The 14,767-nt window shown below is 41.0% G+C and overlaps 1 protein-coding gene across 2 annotated transcripts in view; it reads left to right on the top strand.

Annotated features, from left to right (window-relative positions):
- RALA (RAS like proto-oncogene A) overlaps positions 1–14,767 on the top strand; it is a 75,579-nt gene that overhangs the window by 46,346 nt on the left and 14,466 nt on the right. The gene's annotated exons all lie outside the window — the stretch shown is intronic.

Here is a 14,767-nt window from a genome sequence, read left to right as displayed (position 1 = left end):
CAGGCTCCCTGCTGAGCAGAGAGCCCGACGCGGGGCTCGATCCCAGAACCCTGAGATCATGACCTGAGCCGAAGGCAGAGGCTTTAACCCACTGAGCCACCCAGGCGCCCCCTGAGTATTATTTCTTCATCCAGTTTTGTAGCTAGTAAAATTCAGTAAATAACACTTAATGTATTTAATTTTCAAATAAGTAACATATTCGCATCATTCAAAATTCAGATGATTACTATCTGTTATATGTATCCTCCAAAGTTACCATAGCAGTACAGAAGCAAAATGTATATTATTTATAATTATTATTTACTCTTTTCATAAACTGTGTAGTCTTATTTCAAAAGCACATTTAGGGGTTCAAAGACAAGTGTTAAAATAGCTATAAATAGTAGTTTTACTATTTATAACCCGAAAGGGTTCCACTCTGTTACTTATTTCCCAGCATTACTAAAATCAAGTCATAAAAGGACTCCTGGGCAGCTCAGTGGGTTAAGCATCTGCCTTCAGCTCAGGTCATGATCTCAGGGTCCTGGGATCAAGTCTGTCATTGGGCTCCTTGCTCCGCAGGAAGTCTGCTTCTCTCTCTCCCTGCCCTTCCTCTCTCCCACTCTTGCTCTTCCACTCATGGGCTCTCTCCCTCTTGTTCTCTCTCAAATGAAATTGTTTTAAAAAAAAAAGGCAAGTCATAATGTGGTAACAAAAGACTGAGGCTAGGGTGGAAAAAAAGACACTTATACTTAGGCTCTACTTAGATTCTTGTTTTCAATTACTTTGATCTGTTAAAAGATCAGTATTGATTTCCATTATTTCGCTGCATGAATCCTTCTCACCACGAACACCCCCCCCCCCCCAAAAGACTGCTCATTCCTCCTCTTTTCCTTACCCATGTCCATTCTCGCCAGAAAGTTGGGTGATTTGGCTTGAACTTCCCCATTCACCCCTCACATCTAATCTGTCCCCAGACTGGTTGAGTATCTCCTGAATCCATCCACACCTTCTCCCTGACCCACATTCAAGTGCTCGCGGCTCTCTAGCCTTCCAGTTGTTCTGCCAGCCTCTGAGTCATAGTCTCTCTTCGGAACTCCGGGTGGGTCTCCACTGCTCCGAAGACAAAAATCTAAATTCCTGGTACCTAAGGTTCTATTCCTGGCCCTTTCTCCTTCTGGCTTCATCTCACTCCCTCCCTCCCGGGTTTACCTCTGGTTGGCTAATGCTTTGTCTTTTAAGTCTCAGCTCTCAGTTCCTCATTTGTTCTAAAGAATTTTTGTTAGTTTTAACTGAGGCAAAGGCTTTACCTTTGTGCTGATATTAGTAATTTTTCCTGACTGATGGGTGAATATTTGCTACAGAGAAAGGTTAGATCTTCTGAAAAGATGCTGAAAAAGCTGAATGTTTATATTACCCATGCTTACTCTGTCAGACATCTCACAATGCTGTTTTATTCACGTTAACCTTGGCTTTACAAACAGGTGGAGACCCAAGGAGATAAAATAATTCAAGCCTTTGTGATTTTAAGTCTGTGCTTTGATATCTAACATGTTTGGCAAGTCATATAAATAAATGTTGTTATTCAGACAAAGCAAAATGTTAGGGCATCTTTAAGTGGTTTCCAGCCACTGTGCCTTTAAAACAGTATTGCTTTCCTTATTTCAGTCTTTATTATGATTTTGTACTCTCCTTAGTCAATGCAGCTTGAATAATTAGAAAATATTATGTTGTTATATTTCAAAAATAAAACAGTGCCTCAAAAATTAAACTTTCTGACTTTGAATGTTGCTCATGTAGACCTTGATTGTATACTTTAAAGTGGAGGAAGACCTCCTAAGAGTTTAGGGTGACAGTTACTACTAATGTCATGTTTCACCTGGATTTCCTTCCACCTTTTCTTTTTAATAATGACAAATTAATAAGGTTTTGTTTATAAATATTCAAAATATTCAAATAAGTAGTTTCTTTGTAATTTAATATTTGTCAAAGATTACTTGGAATTCCTAAAGTATGAAATAAAAAAATGATGAATAAGACTTTGTCAAAATTAAAAGCTGCTCCTCTTCAAAACACATGTAAGGAAAATGAAAAGATAAGCCACAGACTGGGAGAAAATATTTTCTGGTAAAGGGTTTTGTTCCACAAAATATAAAGAACTCTTAAAACTCCCTGAAAAAACAAAACCCAGTTTTTATAAATGGGCAAAAGATTTGAACACCAATAACATAGATGGTGGACAACCACATGAAAAGATGCTTAACATGATTAGCTGTTAGGAAAATGCAAATTACAACCACAGTGAAATACTAGTACTCATCTATTAGACTAACAGTACCCGGATAAAAAGCAATAGAAATCTTACGTATCTTAGTGGAAATGCAGAAGGGTACAGCCACTTGGAAAACATATTTAAACACACCATGCAGTTTAGCAATCCCATTCCTAGGTATTTATCCAAGAGAGGTAGGAATTTACTTACTTACTTACTTATTTATTTATCTATAAACACACACATAAGACTTGTATGTGAATGTTTATAGTTTCTTTATCCTTACCATCTTAAGTGGAAACAACCTAAATTGAATGGATAAACAAATTGTGCTATTTGCAGACAGCTGAATACCATCCTACATTACAGAAAGATGTATGCACTGCTGCTCCATGTAACAATATGGATGTATCTCAAAAGCCACAGCTAGGTAAAAGAAACCAGGTACAAAAGGTTACATACAATATGGTCCATTAATATAACATTCTGGAAAGGTGATAGGAACTGAAGTTGGATCACTGGCTGGGGGATGGGGTCATGGGGGGAGATTGACCGCAAAGGGGTAAGAGGAACTTTTGGGCGGGGGGGGATGGAAATGTTATGTTTCTTGACTGTAGTGGTAGTTATGTGACTCTACATTTATCAGAATTCACTAAAAGGGTGATTTCAGGGCACCTGGGTGGCTTAGTCATTAAGCTTCTACCTTCTGCTCAGGTCATGTTCCAAGGTCCTGGGATCAAACCCCCCATCAGCTCCCTGCTCAGTGGGAAGCCTGCTTCTCCCTCTCCCACTTCCCCTGCTTGTGTTCCCTCTTTCACTGTGTCACTCTCTCTGTCAAATAAATAAAATCCTTAAAAGAAAAAGTAGGGGTGGGGCACCTGGGTGGCTTAGTGGGTTAAGCCTCTGCCTTCAACTCCCGTCATGATCCCAGGGTCCTGGGATTGAGCCCCACATCGGGCTCTCTGCTTGGCAGGGAGCCTGCTTCCTCCTCTCTCTCTGCCTGCCTATCTGCCTACTTGTGATCTCTGTCTGTCAACAAATAAATTTAAAAAAAATAAATAAAGAAAAAGTAGGGGTGTTTATTGTATGTAAACCAAACTGCCTTTAAAGAAAAAGTTAAAGCCAGTTTTCAACATTGGAAATTATCTTCACAAATTTAAGGGTAAAGAAAACTCTAGGAGATAGATCAGATGACTCCTAAATCAGGTCCCTTGTCTTTTGACTCAGTGGTATTTTTTTTTAATCATGAATAAATTCTTATGTATTAAAAGTAATGGTCTTTTTTTAATTACAGGATTTTGTGCCTGTATCAATGTACAATCTTCTTACCCCCAAACAGGATCTCTCTTCATTTATTTGAATATTTATAAAGTTACTAAGTATATTATTAAATTGTCTTCATGTATATCTTAGTTTGTGTCAGTCATTCTTTCTTATGTACCCTTTGTGAGTGCTGTTGCAAATTCAGTCTTTTTTTCCATTTTATATATATATACATATATATTTTTTAATTGTTAGACATTAGGTTGTTTCCAGTTTTTGGCTACTATGGATGAAACTACAAACATTCTTTTGCAAGTCTTTTTGTGGACGTGTATCACTTGTGTAAAGCGTACAAGTAGAACTTACGAGTCATGGGGTATGTATGTGTTTTATTTAGCTTTTTGAGAAATTGCCATTTTTCAAAATGATTGTACCATTTTTGTACTCCCATCAGCAAGGCAAAAGAGTTCTGATAGTTCCACATCCTTGCTTACATTCAATGTTGACTTTTTAGCTTGAACTATTCCAGTGGGCATCTGACTTTAATTTGAATTTCCCTCTAACGATGACCGATTTTTTTAATAGGGAGGATTATATCATTTTTATTCATAATATCTGAAAATATCAAATGATTCAAAGAAAGCAATAGCATTATTGCTTGCATTATGAAGTTTGCATCTCATAAACATTGAGAAAAAGACGGCAGATGCACAAAAGAAATTTTTGTTTGATTCTGTTAAAAAGAACTCCCACTCAGTGTTGAAGGAAGTCAGAATAATGATGACCATTACAGAGCTGAGGCACTAATACTGAAAGGCACAGAGGAACTGAATGATGGAAGTATTGTTCCTATGGCTTTCCTTGATAGTAATATGAGGATTTCTTACTTCCAGATTTTATTCCAAAATATTGATCCAATTCTCTGTTCTTCTGATTTCCTGACATTTCTTACCAGGTCTGACCACAAGCCTCACAGTCTGCTTTTTAGTGACTTCCAGAGAATGACCACTTCTTGCTTCGCTGCCATTGCAGCTTTTCTCCAAGGCAGTATCTTGTAACAAATGCAGTAAATGCAACGTTGAACAATTTTTAATGAACTTTTTGGCCAAAGAAATATCTTTTATGAAGTGTTTATGAAGGTCAAGTACTATGCCCAGTTTTTATTGGGTTGCTTATATTTTTTCCATTACTTTGTTGGAGTTACTTATATATTCTGGATGCAAGTCCTTTGACAGACATATATATCGTGAATATTTTTTTCGCAGGCTGTTGCTTACCATTTAGTTTTCTTAACAATCTCTTCTGATGAGCAAAAGATGTTAGTTTTGATAGGCCCAATTTTTCCTTTTTTTCTTTTGTACTTCATATGTTTTGTGTCCTCTCTAAGAGATCTTTTTCTCGGGGCACCTGGGTGGCTCAGTGGGTTAAAGCCTCTGCCTTCGGCTCAGGTCATGATCCCAGGGTCCTGGGATCGAGCCCCGCATCAGGCTCTCTGCTCAGCGGGGAGCCTGCTTCCCTTCCTCTCTCTCTGCCTGCCTCTCTGCCTACTTGTGATCTCTGTCTGTCAAATAAATAAATAAAATCTTTAAAGAAAAAAAAAAGAAAGAAATCTTTTTCTCCTTCAGGGTCAGACGTATTTTCCTATTTTCTGAAAACTTTATATGTTCGCTTTACATTTGAGCCTGTCATACATACAAATTAATTTTTTGGTATAGTGTGAGAAATGCATAGAGGTTCTTTTCTCCCAAGATTTATATAGTTGTTCCAGGACCATTTGTTGAAAAGATTGTCATTGCTCCCATTTAATTGCTTTGGCCCCTTCTTTCATTATACATGCTAACTGGTTACTTGAAAAGAAATTTATGTTTTATATAACATATTTGTTAGTAGAACCACTTACTCTTTGAAATCTTCTTGTAATAGCAATTTTTTAAAAAATATTTTTTAAATATTTATTTATTTATTTGATAGAGAGAGGGAGACCACAAGTAGGCAGAGAGGCAGGCAGAGAGAGAGGGGAGAAGCAAGCTCCCTGCTGAGCAGAGAGCCCGATGTGGGGCTCAATCCCAGGACCCTGAGATCATGACCTGAGCCAAAGGCAGAGGCTTAACCCACTGAGCCACCCAGGCGCCCCTATAATAGCAATTTTTCAGTTGATTCCTTTGGCCTAAATATGAAATTATATTATCAGTTAATAATGATCGTTTGCTCCTTACTTCTCATTCTGATGTCATCAGATGCTATTTCCAGAACGGTGCTAAAGGAGTGATGGTAGTGGGCATTCTTGTCTTATTCCTGACAAAAACGTTAGTAGGAATGCTTTTATTTTATCATGAAGATAAATAACAATGAGATTTTTAGGGTTTTGGTTTTAAGGTCACCAGTTTCTCTACTGTGTGAGTACTAATAAATTTCTGCTTTATTAGGGGTTTTTATAAGTAGTGGACTTTGAATTTTATCAAATATTCTAGATCCTGTGAAGGTACTAATATGGTTTTTTTCAACTATTAATATGAGGAATTATAATGACGTCCTAAAATATAAAGCTGTGCTTGCAATATCTGGTTGGTCACATTGGTTTACTTGGTCACTTTGGCTTATTCTTTTAGTGTGCTGGATTCTGTATCGTAAAATTTTTTTTAATTAGAGTTTTTGCACTGTGTTCACATAATAGGTCAGTTAATCTACAATTCCTCTAGTCTCTGTTAGGATTTCATTGGTGTTGAGCTGGCTCTCTGAAGAGAATTTGGAAGCTTTTTCTGGAACAGTAAATAGGATTGATAATACCTGTTTAAATTGCTGGAAAATTATACCAGTGATATTATTTGTGACTGGTAGTAAATCTAAATAGTCTTTTTTTTTAATTTATTTATTTGACAGACAGAGATGACGAGCAGGCAGAGAGGCAGGCAGAGAGAGAGGGGGAAGCAGGCTCCCCATGGAGCATGGAGCCCGATGTGGGGCTCGATCCGAGGACCCTGGGATCATAACCTGAGCCGAAGGCAGAGGCTTTAACCCACTGAGCCACCCAGGTGCCCCGTAAATCTAAATAGTCTTAAAGCCCTTTCAAAAAGCAATAGTGTGTCTCATTTCCGTGGTCAAGTATACTCTTAACTCTTCTAAAATTATTGAATTTATACTAAATTCCTGGATTGGTTTTGTTTTGTTTTATTGAGCACATATTCTTTTTTTTTTTCTAAAAGGTTTTATTTATTTACTTTACAGACAGAGGTCACAAGTAGGCAGAGAGCCAGGCAGAGAGAGAGAAGGAAACAGGCTCCCCACTGAGCAGAGAGCCCGAGGCGGGGCTGGAATCCAGGACCCTGGGATCATGACTTGAGCTGAAGGCAGAGGCTTAACCCACTAAGCCACCCAGGCACCCTTGAACAGATATTCTTAATGCAGATAGGGACTGTTGTGGGTGAGTTGTTTGTATGAAATACCTTACATTTTGAGAATTCATCACTGATTTGGCTATAGGAACTGAACTTGAATGATCATAAACCTTTAATGCACTCTTAAAATTGCGAGGGGAGGTGAATGCTTCATTTAACCTCTTTATTACAAAGAATCTCTCATTAGGAGCTTTTACAGCTAGCATTTTTGTTAGACTAAAGCCTAATAGTAAGTACCTTTATTAGGAAAGTCTAAAGACAATAATGAACTCTGGAAATAGGAAGACCATTGGGATTTTTGTTTTGGGTGGGCAGGGACTGTTTGATCTCTTACTTGATAGAGTATTCCTTATTCAGTATTGGAGAACTAGACTGATCGTTTGTTAGAAAGTTTCTTAAAGTTTAAAATAGAGAGTTTAGTATTTGGATTGAAGGTTTGTAGTCTGAAGCTCCTTGCCCTTTCTGTGGTAGGCTGAGTAATGGCCCATGACATCCATGACTTAATCCCTGGAATCTGTGAATGTTACTTCTGTGACAAAAGTGACTTTATAGGTGTGATTAAATTAAGGATCTTAAGATGGGATGGACAATCTGGGTGGACCTTAAATGTAATCATGTGTCCTTCTATGAGAGAGGTAGAGGGGGGTTTGACTACAGTAGAGAATGCAGTGTGACCACAGAAACAGAGATTGTGTGATACAGCCAGGGAATTTAAGTCTTTTTGCAAAGGGGTTTAAGGCTGTTTAAGGGCCAAGGAAAGTCAGTCTCTAAAAGCTGGAAAAAGCAAGGAAAAGATTCTCCCCTGGAGCCTCCAGAAGGAATCTGCCCAGCTGACACCTTGATTGAACCTTAAGACTCATTTTGGATTTCTGGCAATCAAAACTGTAAGACAATCAATGTGTATTGTTTGAAGCCTGTGTAGGTTTGTGGTGATTTGTTACAGCAGCCACAGGAAGCCCATATGGTGTGGCTACCCATCCACTAAACCTCGGCGGCCAGGCTTCCGCCCCTGGGGTTCAACTCCACAGCCCCAGCCCGGAAAACAGTGCCTTTGTGAATGGAGGAAGGCAGAGAGGAAGGGAAAGTCAGGGGATTTGTATTTTACACGAGGCTTTTTGAACATTGGTATAGGTGTCTAGTTTCTGAATGAAGCAGAGAAAAACAATAGGTTGAAAACTTGAAGCCTACCCATAACCAATAGATTCTATAGTATTATTCTAGGACATTCCTTATTAAAAACTGAACAGTAGAAAGTAGAAGATAATTGAGAAACCAAATAAACCAAACCATTTGAAATCCAAGAATCTCTGTCTCATGAGTTGAGGGGAAGACCCACGTACACATATGGAGATGTCATATCTTAATTAAAATGTAGGTTCAGTCCTCCAATTCCTAGTTTGGATGGAAGTTCCAACAAGGTACTTAATTGCACTTTGGCCAAGTGAATGCGAGCAATAAACAAGCATATATTATTAGTTTATTTTGTGACTTATTTTAATTCTTTGTTTAAAACAAGTTGTATATGCACGATACAAAAATCAAAATGCAAAAAATGGTGCGCAGTAAAAACCTGTTGTCCCACTTCTGTCCACTAGTGACTTCATTTCTGTCCTCACGGGCAACCTGTGTTACCATTATTTTACATTGTTCCAGATACAATAAACAAGTGAATTCCTAAATAAGCCTCTTCCTCATCTGTGTATGCGGTTCATACATTGTTCTGCCTCTTGGTTTTTTCACTTTAACAGTATGTCGGAGCATCCTTGTGTTCGTGGCTGGGGTTATTCCATGTCTCCAGCTTGCACTCCCGCTGCAGTGAATGGATGTGCCCGTTTCTTTCCACCAGGGATAGATAAACTGTGAAGGCCAGAAGTAAACATTTTAGACTTGTGGCTCACATGCATTCTCTGTTGTATATTCTTGGTTTGGTTTTGTTTGGTTTGTTTCGTTTACAATCCTTCAAAAACATAAAACCATTGTTAGCTCAAAAAGGAGGCCAAGGGGCTGTAGTTTGCTGACTTTTGCAGACATATTGTTCTTAGCGTGATGGATAAAACAATGGTGTCCCGGTGTAATTTATTTGTATTTCTCCTATCAGCAAAGTTGAGCATATCAGAGCCATTTACATTTCCTTTTCTGTGACTGTTCATGTCTTTTGTCCATTCTCCTATGATTGTTATTTATAGTAACATTTTATATAAGGGAAATTATATCTTTGAAATGAATTGCAGATATTTTCCTCAGTTTTATCTTTATCTCTTTACTCATAGAAGATTTTATCAGGTAGAAATTGTTTTGACTAGTAATATTTGTCAGTTATTTGATGATGAGTGTTATGTAATACTTCATGCCTTTCCCATTCTGAGATTATCAAACAGTTCTTCCAGAGTTTCCCCCCCCCCCCGTGCTTTTGTGATTTTTTTTTTTTAAGAGTTCTTTATTTATCTGAGAGAGAGTACACGCGCACGTGAGTGGGGCGAGCGGCAGAGGCGAGCGAATCTCAAGCAGACACCGCATTGAGTGAGGAGCCCATGGCACAACCCTGAGATTGTGACTTGAGCTGAAATCAAGAGTCAGACCTTAACTAACAGAGCCACCCAGGCGCCCCAGTGCTGTTGTGATTTTATTTTATCCTCCAAGTCTTTGATCCAGGTAGTTTATATTGCTGTGAGAAGAGATCTAACTTTATTTTTTTCCAGATGGCTCACCAGTTGTCCCAGTACCACTTACTAAATTATCCTCCATGCTTCCCTCCACACCTCTGTTTGAAGTTATGCACTAAACCATAGCATGTAGTCAGATTTATTGCTGTATATTCTGTTCCATTGATCTATCTAGACAGGCTTTGCCTTTGAATTACAACTCCCTCACTGAATTGCTGTGTCATCATATTTCATGGAGGACATATAGATATAGTTAAATGGAGAAATGATCAGATCTCTCTGCAACCTTCACCTGGACCCCTGTTCTTCGCTTTAACTCACCTCCTGTTACAAAGAAAGAGATGGCCCTCCTGCATGACCCATCTCCACTCCTCTGGCCACTCTTTTTAATTTTTTTTTTAATATTTTTTTTAAGATTTTATTTATTTATTTGACAGAGAGATCACAAGTAGGCAGAGAGTCAGGAAGAGAGAGAGGGGGAAGCAGGTTCCCCGCCGAGCAGACAGCCCGACGCGGGGCTCGATCCCAGGACCCTGAGATCATGACCTGGGCCGAAGGCAGAGGCTTAACCCACTGAGCCACCCAGGCACCCCTCCTCTGGCCACTCTTAAAGGCACTTTGCTCCTGGAAGTACCCTCTCTTCTATGTCATTAATTTCTATTTTTTTTATTTTTGAAGTACAACTAACATACAGTGTTATATTAGTTTCAGGTGTACAATATAATGGTTTAACAATTCTGTAGATTACACAGTGCTCATCACAATGACTGCTGTCTTCATTCTTTTTTTAAGATTTTATTTATTTATTTAACAGATCACAAGTAGGCAGAGAGAGAGAAGGGGGGAAGCAGACTCCCCACTGAGCAGAGAGTCCAATGCGGGGCTCAATCCCAGGACCCTGAGATCATGACCTGAGCCGAAGGCAGAGGCTTACACTGAGTCACCCAGGCACCCCATGTCTTCATTTTTTTTAAGAGAGATAATATAGGGGGCTGGTGGTGAGGGTTGGAGGGAGAGGGAGAAAATCTTAAGCAGGCTCCATGCCCAGCGCAGAGCCAGATATGGGGCTCAATCTCCAAGTGAGTTCATTCCATTTTGTGACTTTAAATACATCTGTAAACTGAGGCACCTAGGTGGCTCAGTTGGTTAAGCGTCCGACTCTTGGTTTCAGCTCAGATCATGATCTCAGGGCTGTGAGATCGAGCCCCACGTCAGGCTCCGCACTCAGTGGGGAGTCTGCTTGAGATTCTCCTTCTCCCTCTGCCCTCCCAACCCATGCATGCATGTGCTTTCTCTATCTCTCTCAAATAAATAAATAAATAAAATTTTTAAATACGTCTGTAAACTAACCTTCAAATTTTTGTGTCTATCTCTACCCTCACTCCTGAATTCCAGACCAGAACATCCAATGTCCTTTTCAGTTCCCAACTAGATATCTAATATACAAGCAAAGCTTAGGATTGCTTTCCCAGACCTATTCCTTCCTGTCTCTTTCCGTGTCAGCTAGTGGCACCAACACCCATTCAGTGTTTTTAGAAGATAGTCTTACCCATCCCCCCTCCACTTTTCCCCCATATCAGCTGTTTCTCCAGAAGTATGCCACATAGCATAGTAGTTCGGAGAGCCAGTTTGCCTCAGTTTGAGTCCTGACTCGGCCTTGAGCGAGTCGAGTTCTGTGATCTCGGTTCCTCAGCTTTCAAATGAAATTAAGATGGTGCCCATCTCACAGGACTGTTCATTCATAACCTGTGGTGCCCAACGGAATTCGTACGTCGGAGGTGCCCCGAGCAGTGCCTGGCACTAGTGAGTGCTCAGTAAAGATTTGTCGTTGTTGTCCCAGTGTAGGTAGTATTGATAGTCATGCACGTACTAGTTAGGGGACATGTCGTGTTACCAGTTGGGCTGCAGCTGCCATAGGCCAAGCCTGTGACCTCTCCTGCATGGACGATGAGGCAGCCCCCTGTGCTCTCCACCCTGGCACCTCTACCAGCCACTCGGCACACACCCGCCAGGCTGATCTTTTTAAAAGATAGAAGTGAAGCTTTGTCACTGTCTTGCTTAAAAACTCTCCAGGGCTTCCCATTACAATTTGAAGAAAATGCCAACATTTTTCCACGGCCTTCAAGGCTTTTTGTCGTTGGCCTCTCTTACCTCTCGGTCTCGCCTCCTGATACCCTCCCCACTGTTACTCCCAAGGCTCCATCCCTTCCGGACTTCACTTGGTCCCTAAAACATGCCAAACTCTCCCATTTTAGGTCTTTGCACTTGTCATTTGTCTGGAATGCTCTTCCCTCAGAGCTGCCTGGTTCTCTCTTAAAATTCAGGTCTCAGCTCAGGGGCGCCTGGGTGGCTCAGTGGGTTAAAGCCTCTGCCTTCGGCTCAGGTCACGATCTCAGGGTCCTGGGATCGAGCCCCGCATCGGGCTCTCTGCTCCACAGGTAGCCTGCTTCCTCCTCTCTCTTTGCCTGCCTCTCTGCCTAGTTGTGATTTCTCTCTGTCAAATAAATAAAAAATATTAAAAAGAAAAATTTCAGGTCTCAGCTCAAATGCCATCTCCTCAAAGGAGTCATCCTTGACCGTCCTGGTTAAACTAGCCCCGTGCCCCTCATCTACTGTGGAATTTTCTTATTTGCATATGTGTTTGTTGTAAATTCTAGGTAGGCAAGGGCTTCGGCTTTTTACCTTCAAAACAACATCTAGACTAGGGATCGGGAGCTAAATTGTGGAATGCCAAGTTTTTGAACTGGGGAGAGTGGAGTGTCTCCTTGGTGGAAGCTTCTCATCCAGCATAGCCTCTTGAATGTATGAGACATGCAGCTCCTAGTTACTAGGGGCCGATTGCACTTTGAAAGAATGTCTTGGGGAATCTGCTTTTTTTTACATCTATGTCATAATATTTTATAATATTTAAATTTTACATATGTGTATATTTGAAATAAATACAATGTAGCTATTTAAATTACATATTTACAAATATTTAAACAGTATTTTTAAATTGCTCTGAAAGGAAAAGTGTTCTAAACCAGTTGCTATAGCTGCTAAATGTTTTGCTTTCAAAACACACACAGCTCCTAGAGTATACTTAACTGTTTTAAAAATAAGACAGTGGTTACATAGTCAACAGCTACCAGCAAGTAAGGGTCATAGTGGTGAGAAGTTATTTCCTGATTCACCTAGGAACACCAGCAGCATTGTGCTCCATAAACTGCGTAGGCTGGGAAGACTTCAGGCTTTTAGTTCCTTATCTGCAATATGCTATTGTTTTTCACTATTTCTGAGGAATGATAGTCATTCACACTCTAATGATCATGTCCTTGGCACCTAGGAAAAAGGGGAACTCAATTCTTGTTTGTTGAGTTGATCAAATTGCTAGCCTCCAAGTATGGATTCTTTATGGGATGCTTTGCAGTGCAAGCTGCTTCTGCTAAAATATTTCTGATACACACTAAGAATGGGATCAGAGATTGCAGCTCAAGGAATGCTCCATACAGTTTGAAAGCAGGCTCAAAGTACAACATGTTCATGTTGTTAAATAGATAGTAAGATTATGGGAGGTTGTATTTGTTTTTTTTTGTTTTTGTTTTCCTTAAGACTTTTCTGTTTGAGGGGGCTCCTGGGTGGCTCAAGTGTGGGACTCTTGGTTTTGGCTCAGGTCATGACCTCATGGGTTCTGAGACTGAGCCTCTTGTGGGGTTCTGCACTCAGCAGGGAGTCTCTCCTTCTGCCCCTCCTCCCTACTCACTTGCATACTCTTTCTTTCTCTGTCTTTATACAATAAATAAAAAAAAAGAAAGAAAGAAAGACTCTTCTGTTTGGGCAAATAGTCATACGGGTGTGATTTCTGGGTGCAGCTGAGAATTGCCCAACTCTTGGGTGCCTATAACCCAGTGGGTGAGGCACAGACCCCCAGCAGAGGGCCTTGCCCAGACTTGGGGTCGGATCTCTAGTAGCAATGACCACTTTATACCAGTACCGTCTACATCACTCCCTACAGTTGTCAGTCTGAGAACATTTATTTGTTCATTCAACTTGTTTGTACCAAATGGCTGATTTTGCCAGATTGTGTTACTCACGTCGGGTGTAGAGTAAGGCAGGTAGACATGGCTCCCTGCACTCGAGTTGTTTCTGGTGTATTAGGGAGGAAGACCCCGAAGAAGCAGCTAACACATTCAGGCAGTTTCAACCTGGAGTAATGGTTATGAGGGAAAGTATCAGCAGATGCTGCAGGAGAACTCAGGGCAGGGGAGAGCCTAAGCGAGACGGAGAGTTTCAGGTAAGGCTGAGACCCCAAACTGAGAGGTCTTAGCCAACTGGAATGAGAGGATGCCAGACGCAGGATACTGCATGGCAAGGACTGGGATACCTGAAGAACCAAGGGAGGGCAGTGGGGGTCTGGTGCAGCCGAGCTGGGAGACACTGGCACAGAACGGGAAGGCAGGCAGGAGGCGGTGTGGCCCTGCAAGCTGCAGTTTGGGAAAGCCGTACGGTGACCAAAAGTAGGCAGAGGATGCTGAGAAGGAAGGGTAGCAGCAGCTCCCTGGAACGTCGGAAAGCAGAAGGGCTTCTGGCTAGGGCTGCACACGGGCTGTTGGTTGTGACCTCATGGCCTCTTTCTCTAAGGCCGGGTACTGGGTGCCATTAGCAGAGAGCAGCAGCCAGCTTCTGGAGGAACCTGCTCCTCCCACCCTGAGCGTAGACGGACAGGTAGTACACAAATGCGTGTTCTGGAGAAAGCGGGGGCACACTGGATCCAGCTATGTAAATTACATCTACTCCATGACATCCCTTGGGAGGTGTGATACACAGTATCGGAGTCTATCTGTAATTCTGCTACCAAGTTACTGGGAGGAGATTCCTTCATTTATAAGCTGACCGGGAGTAAGCCTTTCAGTCGGCAACTTTTTTTTTCTTTTTGCAGGTGGGGTGGGAGGGGAGTCAGTTGTTTCTTACTAGAATTAGAAGAAACATGTCTCTAATTATGGTCACTCAAGGTTAACATGAGAGCAAAGTGATTGTTTGGTGTGTTTTCATAGTCTGTGGTTATGCTCCAATACCTGCAGTGTCCGTTACTGTCAGCACGGGGTTGCACTGGGAAATTTTCATTGTGGGTCACAGCTCGTTATGGAAAACGAGCTGTTCTAGGAGAAATGCCCTTGACTCATATACTTGTTGTATTGTCATGGTGTTCCCTGATA

Source organism: Meles meles, chromosome 10, assembly GCF_922984935.1.
Source record: "Meles meles chromosome 10, mMelMel3.1 paternal haplotype, whole genome shotgun sequence".
In the NCBI taxonomy this organism is placed as follows: Eukaryota; Metazoa; Chordata; class Mammalia; order Carnivora; family Mustelidae; genus Meles; species Meles meles.
This window is presented reverse-complemented; position numbering and strand designations above follow the sequence as displayed.